General features: G+C 39.5%; 1 protein-coding gene across 3 annotated transcripts in view; it reads left to right on the forward strand.

The window, feature by feature from the left end:
- LOC147582531 (uncharacterized) overlaps positions 1 to 17,954 on the forward strand; it is a 244,490-nt gene that overhangs the window by 203,406 nt on the left and 23,130 nt on the right. For all 3 annotated transcript variants that reach the window (XR_015249228.1, XM_086701148.1, XM_086701149.1), the window contains one exon: positions 11,532 to 11,636. The gene's annotated coding sequence lies outside the window, so the exon portion shown is untranslated. The remainder of the gene's footprint in view (positions 1 to 11,531; positions 11,637 to 17,954) is intronic.

The following is a 17,954-nucleotide window of genomic DNA, read 5'->3' on the forward strand; positions in this document are numbered from 1 at the left end:
ATCGAATGCCTAAGTATTTGATAAACAGGACAGACTGAAATAGGGTTCATGAGGAAAAATACTCTTTATTCACCCTATAGCAAAATCTTTCCACCATCACTATCCAGGATTATCGATGAGCTGAGTCATATATATGAGATCACTGACTCAGTTTAAAACACACACTCCTTTTATTCACATATACGATGTGAAGATGATGTAATTTGTGAAGAAATAGGTCTTCATTCATTCTCTTTCATTTCTTAAGTGCCTACTGGACATGGAGATTATAATAGTTTCTGAACATATAAGAAAAACTAAGACATGGGAGTATACATGTTCTCACCGTCCAAGAGAGAAAGATAGATTAATAAACAGGTGAAAGCCACAAACCAAGTACTGTGTTGGGAGAATGTGTAAACAATGGGATGCCCAGGGCACTGAGACTTAAAAGAACTAATGATGTGCACTAAAATCTGAAGAGATTAACACTAAACTAAATCAGCACAAGTAGGATGGAAAGGAAGAGACAAATGAGAAATGAAAAGACACAGGTGATTAAATGACTTGGTTATCAGTTGATGTAGGTATCTGTGGAAGAGGAAGGCAGTAGTATGATTCCCAGCAACACATCCTGACCACACACCTAGGATGTTGACAGCAGTACAGGCCTGCTGGTGGTGGGGGGTGGGTGCTGTAATCCCTCTTCAGTATCTGAGACACACAACAGAAGCAGCCAAGTGTCATTATCCCAAAAAAGGTGCTACATGCACATGACAGAATCTACCTCTGGTTAGCCCTTGTCAGCAACTCTCAGAGATTCTGCCTTCACAATACAGGAAGCTCTGTGACCTGTTGCAACTTCATCCCCTAGAGCCTAGGCTCTGCTGGATTGGTCCCCTGCTTGGCAATAGTGACTTCCACTTTGTGCTCAGTCTTTGGAGTCAGTCTTCATTTTTGCTCTAACAACAGATTTCTAGTCTGGATGGCTGGATGATAGTCAACCAAGTCAGGAGACTTGGAGAAATGCTAATGAATTCCTATTTTCACTTTGCATTTTAAGTGTCCATGGGACCAGCATTCTTCCAATTGGTGGGTGGAATTATCTTTTACTTGTTTGGAATTTAGTGCATGGCTTGCCAGCCACCTTGGGTTTTGTTTGTTTGTTTGTTTGTTTTAGCTGAGGACCTCAGAGTTTTGCTGTTCTTTCTATTTCCTCTCACTTTGCAGAAGTATCTTGAGAGATAATATGCCCTCATGATTGGGTGACTAACTCCTCTACTGGCATACACAGGTCTGGTCCAGAAGAATACACACTGTACTCTCAGTTAGAGTCATTCCATTTTGTGTGTGCCCTGTACCACACTGTTGTACATTTGTGTGCACGTGCCCTGTACCACACTGTTGTACATTTGTGTGCACATTGTCTTGCATTTGTTTTCTTTTTTTAAACTCCCTTTTCCCTGACATAGCTCAAGAAACAGCTGCACATCTATGATTAACTGAAATGGGGTAGGACTGATTATTAAAGGAGTAAATACTAGAATTAGGTCTGTTCACTAGAATTGGGAACAAGAGGGAAAGTCATATACAAAGAGTCTAGACCCAGCTACAGATGTCAGAAATTCAGTCTGCAGGCAGATCAGGAGGGTGACAGACAGGGATGAGACAAGTCGACATTAGCACTACATGATGTAATTGTGTACTGGGGTGGTTCATGCCAGAGTGGTATGGGGAGATGATGACATTGCTCCTGATGAGGAGAAATCAGAGGCTTGTCCTACAGGTACAAGACAGAGTCCAAGGCAGTACTGAGGCACAAAGGAGATGGCGTCAGCATCTGGTTACCAGAGCTGGGCTCAGGCAGGAGGCAGACCAGCAGCCAGGGTGAGCCTGAAGCTCCCCAGAGCTTTCTTCAGCAGATCTGTCTCAAGTCCAGGAGCTGGGGTTAGGGCAGGGGAGTGGGTAGTGGAGAAGAAAGGCATGTGGAGAGAGAAGTGTGGCATTGAGGGAGGGGTGGCAGGTTGAGCCTGACGTCTCCCAACTGGACTGAGATAAGCCGCCTTGAGGGCAAGGACTGTTCTGCTTCTCTGGCCTCCAATCAGGGTGCACATAATGGGTGCTTAATAGGTGCAAATACAACTGAGTTGAATTAAAGGGCCATCTTCAGTTAATTATTCAGAATCCCATGGTAACAGCCTCCTGGATTTAATGTACTGCAAGGATGTATAGGGTCTCTAGAAAAGGAATGGTTGCATAGAGAAATAACCTGATTGTGCATATGACAGTGATTGACTGAGAAATATCCTCATAGGCCCTGACAAAGGACACTGCCAATTATACAGATTACACAAATGGAGACCTGGCAATCTTCCAGGCTTCAGAGAGGCTTCCTTGGCCTCAGTGCCCAAGAGCAGCCCCCTGCCCATGCTGTGATACCACTGGTTGCCTGAGGAGCCCATCCATGTATTCAGAAGTTCCTTTTCCCCATTTTCTTGGGAGGGGAGCGGGGTCCATTACTCTCTTAGTCCTCTACTCTGTTCTGGAGATTCTAGTTTAGGACATGCCTTCCCACCAGGCACAAGTAAACCTAACAACCTGACACATTCCTGAGTGCTTACTGGAAAGGTGAAGCACAGGTCAGTTTCCGAGGGTGGGTTCCCAGGTGTACCATTCCTAAAGGGCCAACTTAAGTGATTCCTGCACTGGTTCAGCATGGTAATTTCTGGGTCCACTCCACACCCTCAGCACCCTAAATTAGGCAGGGTTGTGAATCTGCATTTAGATTCTAGATATTAGGTCACCAACATTTCCCAGAGAAAAATACACTCCTGTGGAACACACAGGAGAGATGCATTCTTCCTGCTAAGGTAAGGGTTAGCACCATCTACCCAGAGAGATGTAATGTACATGTGCACAAAAGTTGTATTTTTTCTGGACAGATATGAAGATAAACAGATCCTGCCTGAAGCAAAATTGTGAAACTGAGAAATCAGTGAAATTTGCCTTGGGTGTCTCCTACCTCTCTTATTTCTCCTTCAGTGACCAAACTCTCCCTCCCCTCCCTGCTCCTTCCTGGTTCTGGGTGCCTTTCTGAAGTTAAAAAAAAAAAAAAAAAAGGGAGGGCAGGATCTGATAACATAATTATACTTAACTCTATCCTTCATATTGCTGTGGTAACTGCTCCAGGTATTTGTATTTTAAAACCTTTTATTATAGAATAAAAGGGCTTTGTGGGTCTTCCCTGGAAGGGATTTTTAAGCAGTACTAAGCAGGTAGAGATTTTTTTTTTTTTGAGAGCAGGGTCATTTTTCATGATTTCCAAAGTTATAGTGTACTGTATCAAAGGTTGGCTGGCCCCAAGTGTCAATAGTTGCCTACAAGTTTGCTTTAGATGCATCAGGTGTTGGGAAGTTACTTCAGAAGGAACATTCTGGCCTTCTTCCCCCAACCCTTACCCCATATACTCCCATTCTCTGCTAAAGAGAACACCCTACATTAAAAACCTCTATGAATTACTAAAATATGTTTTTTGCATATGTTATCTCTTTTAATCCTCACAAGAGTCCTATGAGATAAGGATTATATTTATCCTAATTAAAACAATAATTCCACTTAACACTTCCTCTAAAATACCATTTAAAAAAATTGTTTTTAAATTAATTTTATTTTTTTAATTTACATCCAAATTAATTAGCATATAGTGCAACAATGATTTCAGGAGTAGATTCCTTAATGCCCCTTACCCATTTAACCCATCCCCCCTCCCACAACCCTTCCAGTAACCCTCTGTTTGTTCTCCATATTTAAGTCTCTTATGTTTTGTTCCCCTCCCTGTTTTTATATTATTTTTGTTTCCCTTCCCTTATGTTCATCTGTTTGTCTCTTAAAGTCCTCATATGAGTGAAGTCATATGATATTTGTCTTTCTCTGACTAACTAATTTCACTTAGCATAATACCCACCAGTTCCATCCACATAATTGCAAATGGCAAGATTTCATTCTTTTTGATTGCCGAGTAATACTCATTGTAAATATATACTACATCTTCTTTATCCATTCATCCATCAATGGACATTTGGGCTCTTTCCATACTTTGGCTATTGTTGATAGTGCTGCTATAAACATTGGGGTGCATGTGTCCCTTCGAAACAGCACACCTGTATCCCTTGGATAAATACCTAGTAGTGCAATTGCTGGGTTGTAGGGTAGTTCTATTTTCAGTTTTTTGAGGAACCTCCATACTGTTTTCCAGAGTGGCTGCACCAGCCTGCATTCCAACCAACAACGCAAAAGAGATCCTCTTTCTCTGTATCCTCGCCAACATCTGTTGTTGCCTGAGTTGTTAATGTTAGCCATTCTGACAGGTGTAAGGTGGTATCTCATTGTGGTTTTGATTTGTATTTCCCTGATGATGAGTGATGTGGAGCATTTTTTCATGTGTCGGTTGGCCATCTGGATGTCTTCTTTGGAGAAATGTCTATTCATGTCTTTTGCCCATTTATTCACTAGACACACCATTTCTTTAGCTCAGACCTTACACCTCCCAGGTTTTCCTCCTCTTCCCATCTCTGTTCCTTCTCAGGGACCTTTGCAGTCTCCATTTCTCCCTGCTCTTTAAATATGAGGGTTCCCTGGACTTTTGCTACACTCTAGCCTTGGCCATCTCATTCATTCAGGAAGATATTGTAGCATGTATGTCTAGACCCTCACAGCTGCCTTCAGAGCCCAGCCCTCCCTGAACTCCAAGCCTTTCAACACTTCTGTTCATATCTCACAAGTCTCTAGAACTCTGTATGTCTAAAGCATAATGTATAATCTGCTCCCACCCACCCATCACCCACCATCACCATCAAAAAAATCTGCCTTTTGGACAGTGTTCATTGATTCCTGTCTCCAGCCCACAGTCATTGGCCAAGTCCTATCTGTTACTCTCCTAATGGTCTCTTACTTCCCCCACCACCATCACCTCCCCACTTAAACTCCTATAGTGCTCCACCAATGGGCATCCACTTTGTCCCTCTTTAACTCATTTTCCAGGTTTTGTACATCTCTCATCAAGCCACAACTCTACTTAAACAATCAATAGTTGAAATGGGAGAAGATATTTGCAAATGGTATACCCAATAAAGGGTTAGTATCCAAAATATATAAAGAACTTCTACAGCTCAACACCCAAAAAACAAATAATCTAATTTAAAAACGGACAGAAGATATGAACAGATATTTCTCCAAAGAAGACATCCAGATGGCCAACAGACACATGAAAAGGTGCTCAACATCACTTATCATCATGGAAATGCAAATCAAAACCACAATGAGATACCATCTTACAAGAGTTAGAATGGCTAAAATCAAAAACACAAGAAACAACAAGAGTTGGCGAGGATGTGGAGAAAAGGGAACCCTCATCCACTGTTGGTGGGAATGCAAATTGGTGCAGCCACTGTGGAGATCAGTATGGAGGTTCTTCAAAAAATTAAAATAGAACTACCATAAGATCTAGTAGTTGCACTAGTGGGTATTTACCCAAAGAATATGAAAACACTAATTTGAAAGGACATATGCACCTCTATATTTATTGCAGCATTATTTACAATAGTCAAATTATGGAAGCAACCCAAGTATTCATCAATAGATGAATGGATAAGAAAGACGTGGTATGTGTATGTGTGTGTGTGTGTAATATATATGTATTATATATTATATATTAATATAAATATATTTATATATTTAATATTATATCATTAGTTATATATAATTAATATATAATTATATTATATATTATAATGTTAATGTATATTATAAATATATTATATATTTATATATTATATATATAATATATTTATATATTTATAATTAAATATTTATATATTTAATTTTTATATATAAATATATATTATATATATTTATAATATATAAATAATATATATATTATTTATCCAGAAAAACAAGAATGAAATCTTGCCATTTGCGACAACATGGATGGAGCTAAAGAGTATAACGCCAAGTGAAATAAGTCAGTTAAAGACAAATACCATATGATTTTACTCATAAGTGGAATTTAAGAAGCAAAACAAGCAAAGGGAAAAAAAGAGAAACAAACCAAGAAGAGAAACAAATTATGAAGAATGAACTGATGGTTAGGGGAAGGGGGAAAGAGGGAATGGGGATTAAAGAGTACACTTATCATGATGAGCACTGAGTAATGTATAGAATTGTTGAATCACTGTATTGTACGCCTGAAACTAATGTAACACTGTGTGTTAACTATACTGGAATTAAAACAAAAAAGCTTTAAAAATGAATCCATGATTAAATGATTTTCTCCAAGTTATTAGTGGAACATTTTTAAAAAGTCAGTGGTTGGCCTGACCATTGTTGTGAACCTGTAGATATCCTATCCTTAATGTGGACTCTGAGACTCAAGAGAAGTATGGTCTCTAGCCAGCTTTCCAGTCTCATCTCTCCCCACTGTCTCCTTCACCAGGAATATTCCTGCCCCTCTGACTTTCTTTTGTCTCCTTAGAAGTCCAAGGGTCTTGGTACCTCACAACCTTTGCACTATCTGTTCCTATCACCTGACCAACTCTTAATCATCTTCCAAATTTCAACTTAAAATGTCCCTTCTCCAAAGAGGTCTTCCTTTATTCCTTAGATAAGGCTAAATCTCCTTGGGATGTGCTCTAATAGCACATAACCCCCATCACAACTGAAATGGCTTATTTAATGTCTGTCTGATTAACCAGACTATAAGCACCACAAAAGTGAAATTTTTTTCAGCCCTCTATCCCCACTATCTAGTGCACTGGTTAACACACAATTAATACTCAAAAAAATTTATTGGTTTGAATAAAATGATTTGCCCAGGCTAGGTTAGAAATGTCAAAGTGAAGGTTGGAAACCCAGTCTATCTGACCCCAGAGCCCATTTTCTTTTTCCTTTTTCCCCTCACTGTTCATTCCTCTCTCTCACTAATTCTTAGATGTCCTAGAATAGTGGTCATGTAATCTCCCTTCATGGAGGTAAATCTCATTCTCTTGGTTCAGAATCTGCTACCTCAGATCTGCAAGTATCCTAGGTGGGTAAGGACCAGGTAACAGCTGCCCAAGAGCCCTGCTATTGTGGTATGTGTGTATGTTGGTTTTAAACCATGTCCACAAATTCTTTAATACTTCTCTTTTGAAGAAATGGAGTTTAATTCCACTCCCCTTGGTTATAGACTGGACTTAATGACTCATGTCTAACAAATAATTTTGGCAAAAGTAACTGTCCATAAGTTTTGAGACTAGGTCTTAAAAGACATTGAATCACTTGCTCTTGGATCATTCATTCTGAGAGATGTAAACTACCATGTCCTGGGAACAATCAAGTAGCTTTATGGAGAATTCCATGTAGTGAGAAATGACGGTCTCCTTCCAAGAGGAAGAAACTGAGGCCTTCTGCCAAATGGACTGTGAGGGCACCATCTTGGAATCAGCTCTTCCATCCCAGTCGGCCTTCATATGATTGCAGTCATGGCCAACATGTTGACTGCAGCCTTATGAGACCCTCTGAACCACAACTGCCCACCTAGGCTGCTCTCAAATTTCCAACTCACAAAAATGATGAGATAATGTTTTTGTTTTCAGCTGTTACATTTGTGAATTATTTGTTACACAGCAATAAATAACAAATACTGAGGAAAAAGGAGAGCAATGATAGGATCAGAGCTAGTAAGCAAACCACAGAGACAGTTCTGTGGAATGAGGGAAAGACCAGCTATGTGTGGAAACTCTTTCTTTTTATGGGTGTGATTATGTTATGTTGCACATAACAATGCTGAGGTGGGAGGTGGGGTGCTAGGGTAGAGGGAGCCTGAGAACCCTGATGAGCAGTGAAATAGAAGTGGACATCCAAACATCAGCCCCAGGCAACCTGAGGTCAGTAACACAAGAGAGAAAATAGGAACCATGGCAAATCCAATGGCAAATGTAGCCTCCATAACCAAGCACTGAGCCACAGAGGGATATCTAGAAATAGGAGTCAAGACACCAAACTGCTACAGAATCAGTGGCATGTCTCAGGTCGCAACAGAAACAAAGGGAGTAGAACAGAAGATTCTGTTGTGGGCCTTCTGTTTCAGCTGACTGAGTCCCCTCACACTGTCTATATAGAGATTTCTCCTCCTAAAGCATCTTTTAGTGGATGAGATTGGGCTGCACTCCATCCCCTTTACAAAGTAAGTGTTGACTTATAACTGTCATAGCTGCCTGCTCTCTGGAGAACTGCCCTCAGCCAAATGCTTTGCATCCACCCACCACCCCACCAACAGACCTCAGCCAGTGACTGACTGGTATGAGAGGAAAAAGAGCCAGTGCCCTCGCCTTGAGATGGGGCTAGCTGGAGCAAACTATGCTCCAGAGCTTCTCCAGGGGATCAGATTTAAGCTTGCATCCAGTTGAGACCATATTCTTCCCTTACTCTAACCTGCTTCCCTCATTGCTTTTTCCTAAGAGTACTCCTGCAACAAATCACTTGAACAGGAATCCCCATTTCAGGATCTGCTTCTAGGGAACCCAATCTACAACACACCTTAAAGAAACCCATAACTTTCTGGTGTGTGTGTGTTTAGGTGTGTGTGTGTGTGTGCATGTAAATGTGTGCATGCATACTACAGACTGAATGTTTGTGTCCTGCCAAATTCATATGTTGAAACACTACTCTCCAATGTGATGGTATTTGGGATTGGAGCATTTGAGAGGGAGTTGGATGTCAATGAGTTCATAAGGATAGAACTACCTTATGGGATTGGTGTCCTTATAAGAAGAGAAAGAGACCAGAGTCATCTCTCTCTCCATTGTGTGACAGCACAGCAAGAAGGCAGCCATCTGCAAACCAGGAAGAGAGAGCTCTCAACAGATACTAAATCTGCAGTCACCTTACTCTTAGACTTCCCAGCCTCCAGACTGTAAGAAATCAATGTTTGCTTTTTTTAAGCCATGTAGACTATGGTATTTTGTTACAGCAGCTCAAGTTGACTAAGACAGTACATATGAATATGATTGTGGTGATGATTAATGAATATTTAAAATCAGAGAAAACAACAAAAATTTTCCTGCATAAAGAGTCCATGAACCGAACAAGAAGGCAAAACCTAGCAATTTGGTTAAATGGCTTAAAAGAAATATAAACAAGTAATTTATCTAAATGTTTATTGAGTGTAATGAATTTGTACTGTACCAACCTGGCTAAACTAGAACAACTTTGTCCAGAATCTCTTTCCCTGGGTGGTTCTATGTTAAAGTTGTCCAAACAAAAAATGTGGATAAGACTTAGAAGGCAGAAGTGAAACAGCAGCACACTCTGAAAGTTGTGGTTAGATGCAGTGAGAGATGTTAGAAGTACTGATGTGTTCTAGCTTAGCCTGGCCCTCCCCACTGCATGTCTAGCTCTTTTTTCCAGCTGCTGACACTGCCAACCAACAGCAACCCAGGCCTGCCCTCAGATGCAAAGGCAATAGCTTACCATAGATTTCTCCACCACCTCTTCATATACTCACTTCAGCAACTGATGTGCCTGGCTCCCCAAATTCCCCAGTAGGCTGTAACTTGCTCAATCATGCCAGTGTGTCAGGAAGGTTGATGAGCAATTTTATCTCATCCTCTAACTCTGTATTTTGGGCTTTAGTTCTCCAAATTTTCCCTAATTCTGAAAGTCTTATTGCTATAATAGATCTTTATTCCATAATATTTAAGTGGTCTGATTTTCTCACTGAGCTCTCATACCCTGATGCACTCATAGACTGATTATATTTAACTGCCATACTGCATAGTAACTAGTATATATGTCATTAAATGGATGTTAGATTAATTTTGTTGATGTTGTTCTTCACTAGCAATGGTAAACTCTAGAGATATGCTCAGAATTTAGACCCTGCTATTCTTTTACCATGGTCACTTGAAGAGAACTTTCCAAAGTTAGAGGGAGAATTGAAAAAAAACAGTGAGATATTGGCTGGCATCAGTAGGAAAGAAACGATGGAGGATTTTCATCTGAGAGAATGTCACAATTAGACTTTCAATTTCATCATCCTGGTTGTAATGTGAAAAATGGGTTGTAGGGAGGTTGAGAGTGGAAGTTACAGGGAACAATTAATAGGATAGTACAGTCATCTAGGCAGAAATGCCTAGAGGTGGACTAAAGTGGTGGCAGTAGGATGAAGTGAGGAATCTTTGTCTGCCAGGAGAAGGCCGTCTAGAGCATGGATAACCATTTCAAAGGTAGCAAAAGTATCTTTGGCTCTAAACCACCATCACAGAATGACTGGGATATTTAGCCTCCCCAATTCCCTCTATTTCCTTGTGGAAATCCCCCCAAACTTATATGCTGTTTAATTTTTCTTGCTAGCACTATTTAATTTCTTATTGTTGAACAGCACTTGTATGGTCCTTGCTACCTAGCCACTATAGTAAGTGCTTTTCAAAGGTTGACTCATTTAATCCTTGTAATGGCTACTGGTGCAGTTTTCCTATGGTCTTCAGTTGGTAGCAAAATCTTCCATCATCACTGACTGCCATTGCTGTTTCTCTCCCAGATGTTGGTCTGGATGATGGAGTTTACTTCTCATCCTGTGGCTGCTGTTACTCTCTCTGATGTGAGGAATTATATCAGTTGGGTTTTTTGTTTGCAAGCAACAGAAATGGATTTTAAGCAAGAAATTGATTTTCCTATAGAATATCAGGTTCCACTACTCACTCCTTTGAATAGTCAATATCCATATACACCCTTGTTTTTATACCTAGACACATACACACATACACACACACACACACACACACACACACACACACACACTTCTACTAAATATAATGCATCTTTTCTTCATAATAACCAAAAATGTACTCACCTCCTCTCTGAAGGGAGACAATGCAAAATTTCATGCAGAATTTCTGGGTGTTACCCATTTCCTCTTTAGTCTAATACAACTTCATATTGATATTCAACAACCTATGAACTAAAATTTGTATTTAAACACCACAAATACACCTATACAGAACAGTGGGATAACAAAATTTGTCTTATATTCAAGTTAGGAATTATGGATAGAGACTACAGTGATTTATAGCTGTTTTTTTCAAACCAGGATTTAGTCATAGTTCATTAATTGCATTTGATCACTAGTAGACCACTGCATTTTCAAAGGCTTCATCTCTCATTTTTTGGTATGCATATGTATCTAGCATACCTGCTACTTCTGAATATGTGGCAGATTGTATTTCCCAAATATATCCACACTTTATATTTACCCCACCCCACATGTTTTTCTTACAATGTGATTGTCATTGCTCCTGCTAAGAGGTTGGTGAAGTTCCCTCCCCTCTTTAACCTGGGTAGGTGCTTGTGCCTCCCCCAACCAACGAAGTAAGTGATGCTATGTGATTTCCAAGACTAAGTTATAAAAAGGATGCAGCTTAACTCCCTCTTTCTCTCTCTCTCTCTCTCTCCCTCTCTCTCTCTCTTCCCATCCCTTCTCTCTTTCTCTCTCAACAATTGCCTTGGAACCTTGCTAGGTAACAGCCAGTATCAGTTGCCAAACACATGAGTGAAGAAGCCTTCATATTATTCCAACTCCAGCCTTAGAGCCTTCTAGCTGAGGCCCCTTCATCACAGTAGAGGTAAGCCCTCCCTACCCTTTCCTGTTTGAATTTTTGATCCATAAAAACTGTGAGAAATAAATACTTATTTTTGTTTTAAGTCACTAAATTTTGGGGTAGTTTAAATGCAAAGTAGTTAATTAAAACACAGTCTTATAAGCATGATGTCATCAATAGAGCAAAGCATAATAATGTCCTGTGGGATAATAAGATGGTCAAGATTTGGTTTAGCAGATATAGTACAGTTGCAAAAAGTTGATGCATAGCTGAAGTAGGACAGTGAAATTGCACTGAAATTTTACTGTAAAGTAAAATCAACCTGTCTGAAGTGTTTATATTTATTGGGGTAGGAAATACAAAAAATCATTTACTAGATGATTAGCTGTGTTCCAAGTGTCAGAAGCATGTTTGTTGTTGTTGTTCCAGTAAGAACACCGCACTTGGACCAAAGTTGCAGTTTGAAATGCCAGATCATTAAGTTTATGATTATTCACTTTTATACTCCAAGGCCCATCCATATTCACTTAAATAGAAATGTGGTAGGACTTACCACACCTGTATCTTTCAAATCTTTGATGATGGCATTGACTTCTGAAATCCCCTTCAGAAATTTAGTCATCTATGTAGTCAATAAATATTAATTGAATATGTATTATGTGCCAGTCATTGTCCTAGACACTGAGGATAGAGCAGTGAACAGGATAGGCAAAATATCTGCCCTCAAGGAGATTACATGCTAGGGAAGGAAAAAGACCATATACAAACAAACAATTGTACAATATATTGCTAGGTGGTAATGGGTGTAAGGCAGTAATATTGCTTTTCTGTAAGCATTTTGCCAATGAGGGGTTATTCCAAGAGCTTACACTTGGCCCTCTCTGTTGTAAAAGCCCATAGGCCCTGAGTAAAGGAGTCAATGTAAAGATGCCTGCAGTTGCTGAGATTGTCCAATTTTATCTTTATCTTTAGATCATGGAAAAATAGCCATGGGAAAAGAGTTTGGGGTCCCACAGGACCAACCATAAGTTGCAATGGGTTAAAATTCTATTTAATAACTGTCCCTTATAAGGCTCAGTGTTAATGTGCTTTTGGGCCCCCATAAATTAGTGTAAGTCCAGGGTGAGTGCTGAAGAGCCTGTGAATGTTTTGAGTGTGTGCTTTTCTCTTGATCACATTTACCCAGTAAGTGGTTTCAGATCTATGGGGGAAGACAAGGGGAAGATTCACAGTTTGTTCCTGTGACATTAGTAGCCTTGATCAAGTCTCCACTCTAGGTGTTCTGCATTGTGAAATTATCTAGGTCTAGTAATTGAGTGAGTGCTAGGACTCACTTTAGGGGTAATGTAAGCCAAGTTCTTACTCACTAGACTTCTCTTTTAAAAGATTGCAAGTCAAGTAGGGCTTTAGCAGGTTAGGCATCTCTTTCCATGCCAAGAATCCCCTAAACAATTAACCAACACCAGAATCTCTATAGATCAAATCATTCTGGTTACTGTCTGGCCTATGGCCTATTCAGAGACCAACACACTCACTTTGCCTCTGGCAATTAAGTCTGGCACTTGGTGTCTCCTCCCCCTTCATCCTTCCATTCCCACACTCTGTTGAGTTAAACCTCAAGCATTGTTTTATGTATTACTAATTATCTTAACTAGTGGTGGTCAACTTCTGACCAAGGACAGAAGCCAGAATTTACTGAAGTCTTTGCAAAGAGCTGCAATAATGTTATGAAAAAGCTTTCCCCAATTCCTCATCAAATGAACACCTCTCTGCAAAGAATACCACGTAATGCTTAATCATGCTACTAATACAACTTTTACGGCAGAGATTTGCTTTGGACTTATGTCAAGGTCTTCAAATGAAGCTCTAAAGAACTATCTGGAACATTTTGCAACAATCTATTCTGACAAGATCAGAGTTTAAAGACCTTTCTAAATTCTTTCAAATGCCACTATCACTTTATTATTTGAGTGAATGTGCTTAGGGTGAATCCCCATAGTAAAAAATTCCTTGGCAGATCCTCCAGGATAGGTCTTCCTATCGGAGGTCTCCATTTTTCAGAAAGATACTTATCACTGCTGCCTCATCTTTAGAATGTGTTCACTACTGGTCTTTCCAGAAGAAACTTCGTATTCAGCATTTATTGCTTCTTTGCATTTCAGTGGTGGAGAGATGTACTAGCTGTATGAAAGAAGAGATCAATACTTTCTGGCACTTAATGTATAGTACACTTGAGAAGGAGCTCAAGATTTAGAGGAATGAGCCAACTTGGGGTTAATAACTGTGGTGTCCAAAGTGATTTCATCATATGCCATTTGAATTTCTAATTTCACTGCTTTCACTTCTTTCCCTGCTTCTCCATTCTCAAATGGCAAGGCTGAAAGAATTCCTAGTGCATCCCATCTTCTCAGACTAGGGAAATATCACTCAGAGGGAACAGCACCTTCTACTGCAATTCTGGTCATTTGGAAAAACGCACAGCATTCAGGGGATAGCTTCAATATGGGTCTGAGCCTTTCCCCATCTCCAAACACTTCTATTTCTTTTATGCCCGACTTTCTGTTTGCTCTCTTTTTTCTCTGCTCTTTCTTAGAGTTGTTCCTGACCCTAACTTCATTGTTCCCCACCAGAGGTGCTCTGGAAAGCTGCATGATAGGGGAAAGAGAATAGGCTCTGGAGTTACACCTGGGTTTAAATCCTGGCTCTACAGTCACTGGACATGTAACTTTGACTACATCCCTTAGCCTCTGTGAACACCAGTTTCTTCATCTGGAAATGAAGTGAATCAATCCTACTTCAGAGAGTTATTATTTGAATTAGAGAAAATACATGTAAAATACCTACCCAGATACTTGGCACATGATAAGTAATATATTAATAAATATACCAAAACCACATTAGCATATATTATTATTAGTATATATTATTTATAATAATTAGGTGTCTTGGCTTATTCTTTCTGCTTTTCACCATAAAAATATTTAAATGTTTTTAGCCTTTACTGTATACTCACACTTTTAAATCTCTCCACATATATTAATTCATTTAATCTCAACAACTCTGTAAAGTGGGCACTATTACTAACCCATTGTTGCAGTTGAGGATACTATGGCACAGAGGGGCAAATTAACTTGCCTAAGGTCATATATTTGGAAGTAATGGAGCCAGGATTTGATTATAATCTGGCACAAAGCTGGCACATTTTAGAAGCCATACAAGAATGCTGACTCTGATAGTGGATTAAAAGATCTGTAAGAAAAATATTTCATATTTTTCCAGCTTCTTCATATTGTACTTTATATTAATTGAAGAGAGAGATGTTTAAATGTATCAGAAAGATCAGCAGAGCCATTCCTTACAGAAGTAAGCTGAATTTATTCTTAGCTATGAGGTTCATCCCTTTGTCCCTGCTATAGGATGCTAAAGGTAATAGAAAAGTCTCCTAAACTGGTCTCTAGAGGGGATATATTGGCTCACTTAACTACAAATCCAAAAGTAAGGCAAGCTCTAGGCTTAGTTGCTTTAGCAAGTCAGTGAGATCCTAAAAGACTCAGATTCTTTCTACTTCTCAGGCTTGTTGTCTCTGTCAGCTTCATTCCGAAGCTGTGGTCCTGTGGCAATTGGAACTGCATGATTCTTCATTCCTCCCTAGTAGGAAAGGAAAAGAGGTTCCAGTGTTTCTTCAGAAGAGTAAAGAAAGGCTTTCCTGATGAACACTACACCACACACATAGCTTTTCATCCCATCAAAATGGTCCAAGTAGCCTCCTCTTAAGCCAATCAAAGCCATCCCTAGAACTTGGGATTGTGGTCATCTTCCCCAAGGCACATAAATGTGGGAAGAACAAGAAACCTGAACAAAATTGTGGTTCTCTTAGGAAGAAGAAAGGGAGGGACAGACCACCAGCATATCCAGCAGGCTCCTAAGGACACATTATCTATTTTCCATGGATTTTCCTATTTTCTTGGCCCCAATTTTATCTTCACTACACTAGTGATAATAGTTACTTCTCATGGAGTGAGCTTACATGAGACAATGTATATGGTAAGTTTTTAACACAGTACAAATGAGTTGTAGTTGTTGTTACTGTGCTGCCATTGCAGTTGGGATTTTCTCTTAAAAGTGTGTTGTGTTGTTAGTAGTAAGGCCAGAACAGCAGAAGCTATGTGCCTGTCAATCTCCATTTTGTCCATTCCTACCTCCTAGAATGTACTTTCTCCCACCCGCAGACACTCCAGGATGCCTCTCACTAGTGTGATTTGGGGCAAATCACTTCACCTCTCTGGACTCCACTTCGCTCTTTAGTGAAATGAGATCCTTGCACTAATTAATCTCTAAGGTACCTTCAAGTTTTAATCTTTTATGATTCTATGAATTTCAGGTAGCAAGTTAAAGAGAAGTGAAGAATTTCAGGCAGGTGGCAGGTTTTTGGAGTCAAAGGATTTTAAACAATCAAGTATCCAGTTAACAAGGCTACCCTGATTTAGGGGTTCTAAAAACATACCTACATACCTACATACATACATACATACAGACACACACACACACACACACACAGGTAAACATACACATGCGTAAGCATGCATACACACTAAGGGCAGTTAGCAATCTATAGTGAACATCACAACAGGAATGAGGACCTCTAATAAAATAAAATGGACTCAACTGCAGGGCAAACCTGAGAGATGCAGATGTGGGGAATGGGGCAGTGAGAAGAGAATCTTTAATATATCTAAGTTTGACAGAGGTGAGAATTCCACTGGGTGGAGAATTATCAGTGCTTTGAGCATTGCTTTTATAGGCCTATACGTGCCCAAATCTGAGGGGACCTCCGAAGAGATTAATCTGACCTTCCAACCACAGAAACATGTCTACTACTAGGTCCGACCTTGTTTTGCTTTTTTTTCCATCCCTGGTTTCAGCTGGGCCTCAAAAGCAGAAAGGCCAAAATCCAACAAGAAAATATGTTTCTGTTATTTTCTCTTGGCTGCTTAGGAGACCTCTCTTGGCAGGCTTTCTGGTGATTTGTCCAAGCCTAAGAGCCTCTCTTCCCTGGAGTTCCATCACCTTGTTCGGGGAAAAGAAGCCCTAAGCATCACTATGCAGTGCCTGTGAGGCAGTTGCTCTTTTTCTTAAACTAGAGTCCTTCAGTCCTTTCTTTTCCTCTTTGTCTCCCAAAAGACAACTGTACACAGTGGGACCCAAAATAATAGCAGCAGCTACCATTTATTACCTGTGTACTATTATTCAGGCGTGACACTAAGCATTTTTCATATTATTTCAATTACTAATTAAGTAGTAATGGAAGGTGATAAGATGGTATAAAAACATTAAAAGGGGTGAAAAATAGATATTTCATATTGATAAAATGTATGGTCCATGAAGAAGTTAAATCACTCATGAACTTTTATGCGCCTAATAATATAGTTTCAAAAATTTATAAAGCAAAAATACCAGAAATACAAAGAGAAGTTTACAGGGCCACTGTCATAATAAAAGATGTTAACAGGGCCACTGTCATAATAAAAAATAGACAAAATTGACTAAGTGTATGCAGAATTTATATAGCATAGTAACAAGTTCTATAGAACTTTGAACTCAACAGAGACTACACATTGTTCTGAAACATATGTGAAAACGGTTTCAAAAACTGGCCTTGTATTATGTCATAAATAAAACCATCACAAACTCTAAAAGGCAGTATTCATGCAAGCACTTTGAACAAAATGCAATAAGACTTAGAAATGAACACTAGAAGGGACACCTGACTGTCTCAGTCAGTAGAGCATGCATCTCTTGATCTCGGGTTTGTAAGTTTGAGCCCCACATTGGGTATAGATATTACTCAAAAACAAAATCTTTTTTAAAAAAGAAAGAAATTGGGGTGCCTGGGTGGCTCAGTCGGTTAAGAATCCAACTTTGGCTCATGTCATGATCTCGCGGTCTGTGAGTTTGAGCCCCGCGCCGGGCTCTATGCTGACAGCTCAGAGCCTGGAGCCTGTTTCAGATTCTGTGTCTCCCTCTCTCTCTGACCCTCCCCCCGTTCATGCTCTGTCTCTCTCTGTCTCAAAAATAAATAAACGTTAAAAAAATTTTTTTAATAAAAAAAATTTAAAAAAGAAAGAAATTAACAACAGAAGGATAGAAAAAACAAATATACCTACTTAATATTTTAACCTTTATAAATTATTATTGGGCATATCAGTTAGGGTTCAGTCATATGAAATATCTGTACATAATGGATTGGTCATCCATATATACAGAGGTTTGACCTGATGCAGTTGTAGGATCTAGCTAAACAGTCTCTCTAAGGTTGTTGTCATTGCATCTGATACTGGAACT

The sequence above is a fragment of the Puma concolor genome, chromosome A3, assembly GCF_028749965.1.
Source record: "Puma concolor isolate L17-30 chromosome A3, mPumCon1.1.hap2, whole genome shotgun sequence".
NCBI classification, from domain to species: Eukaryota; Metazoa; Chordata; class Mammalia; order Carnivora; family Felidae; genus Puma; species Puma concolor.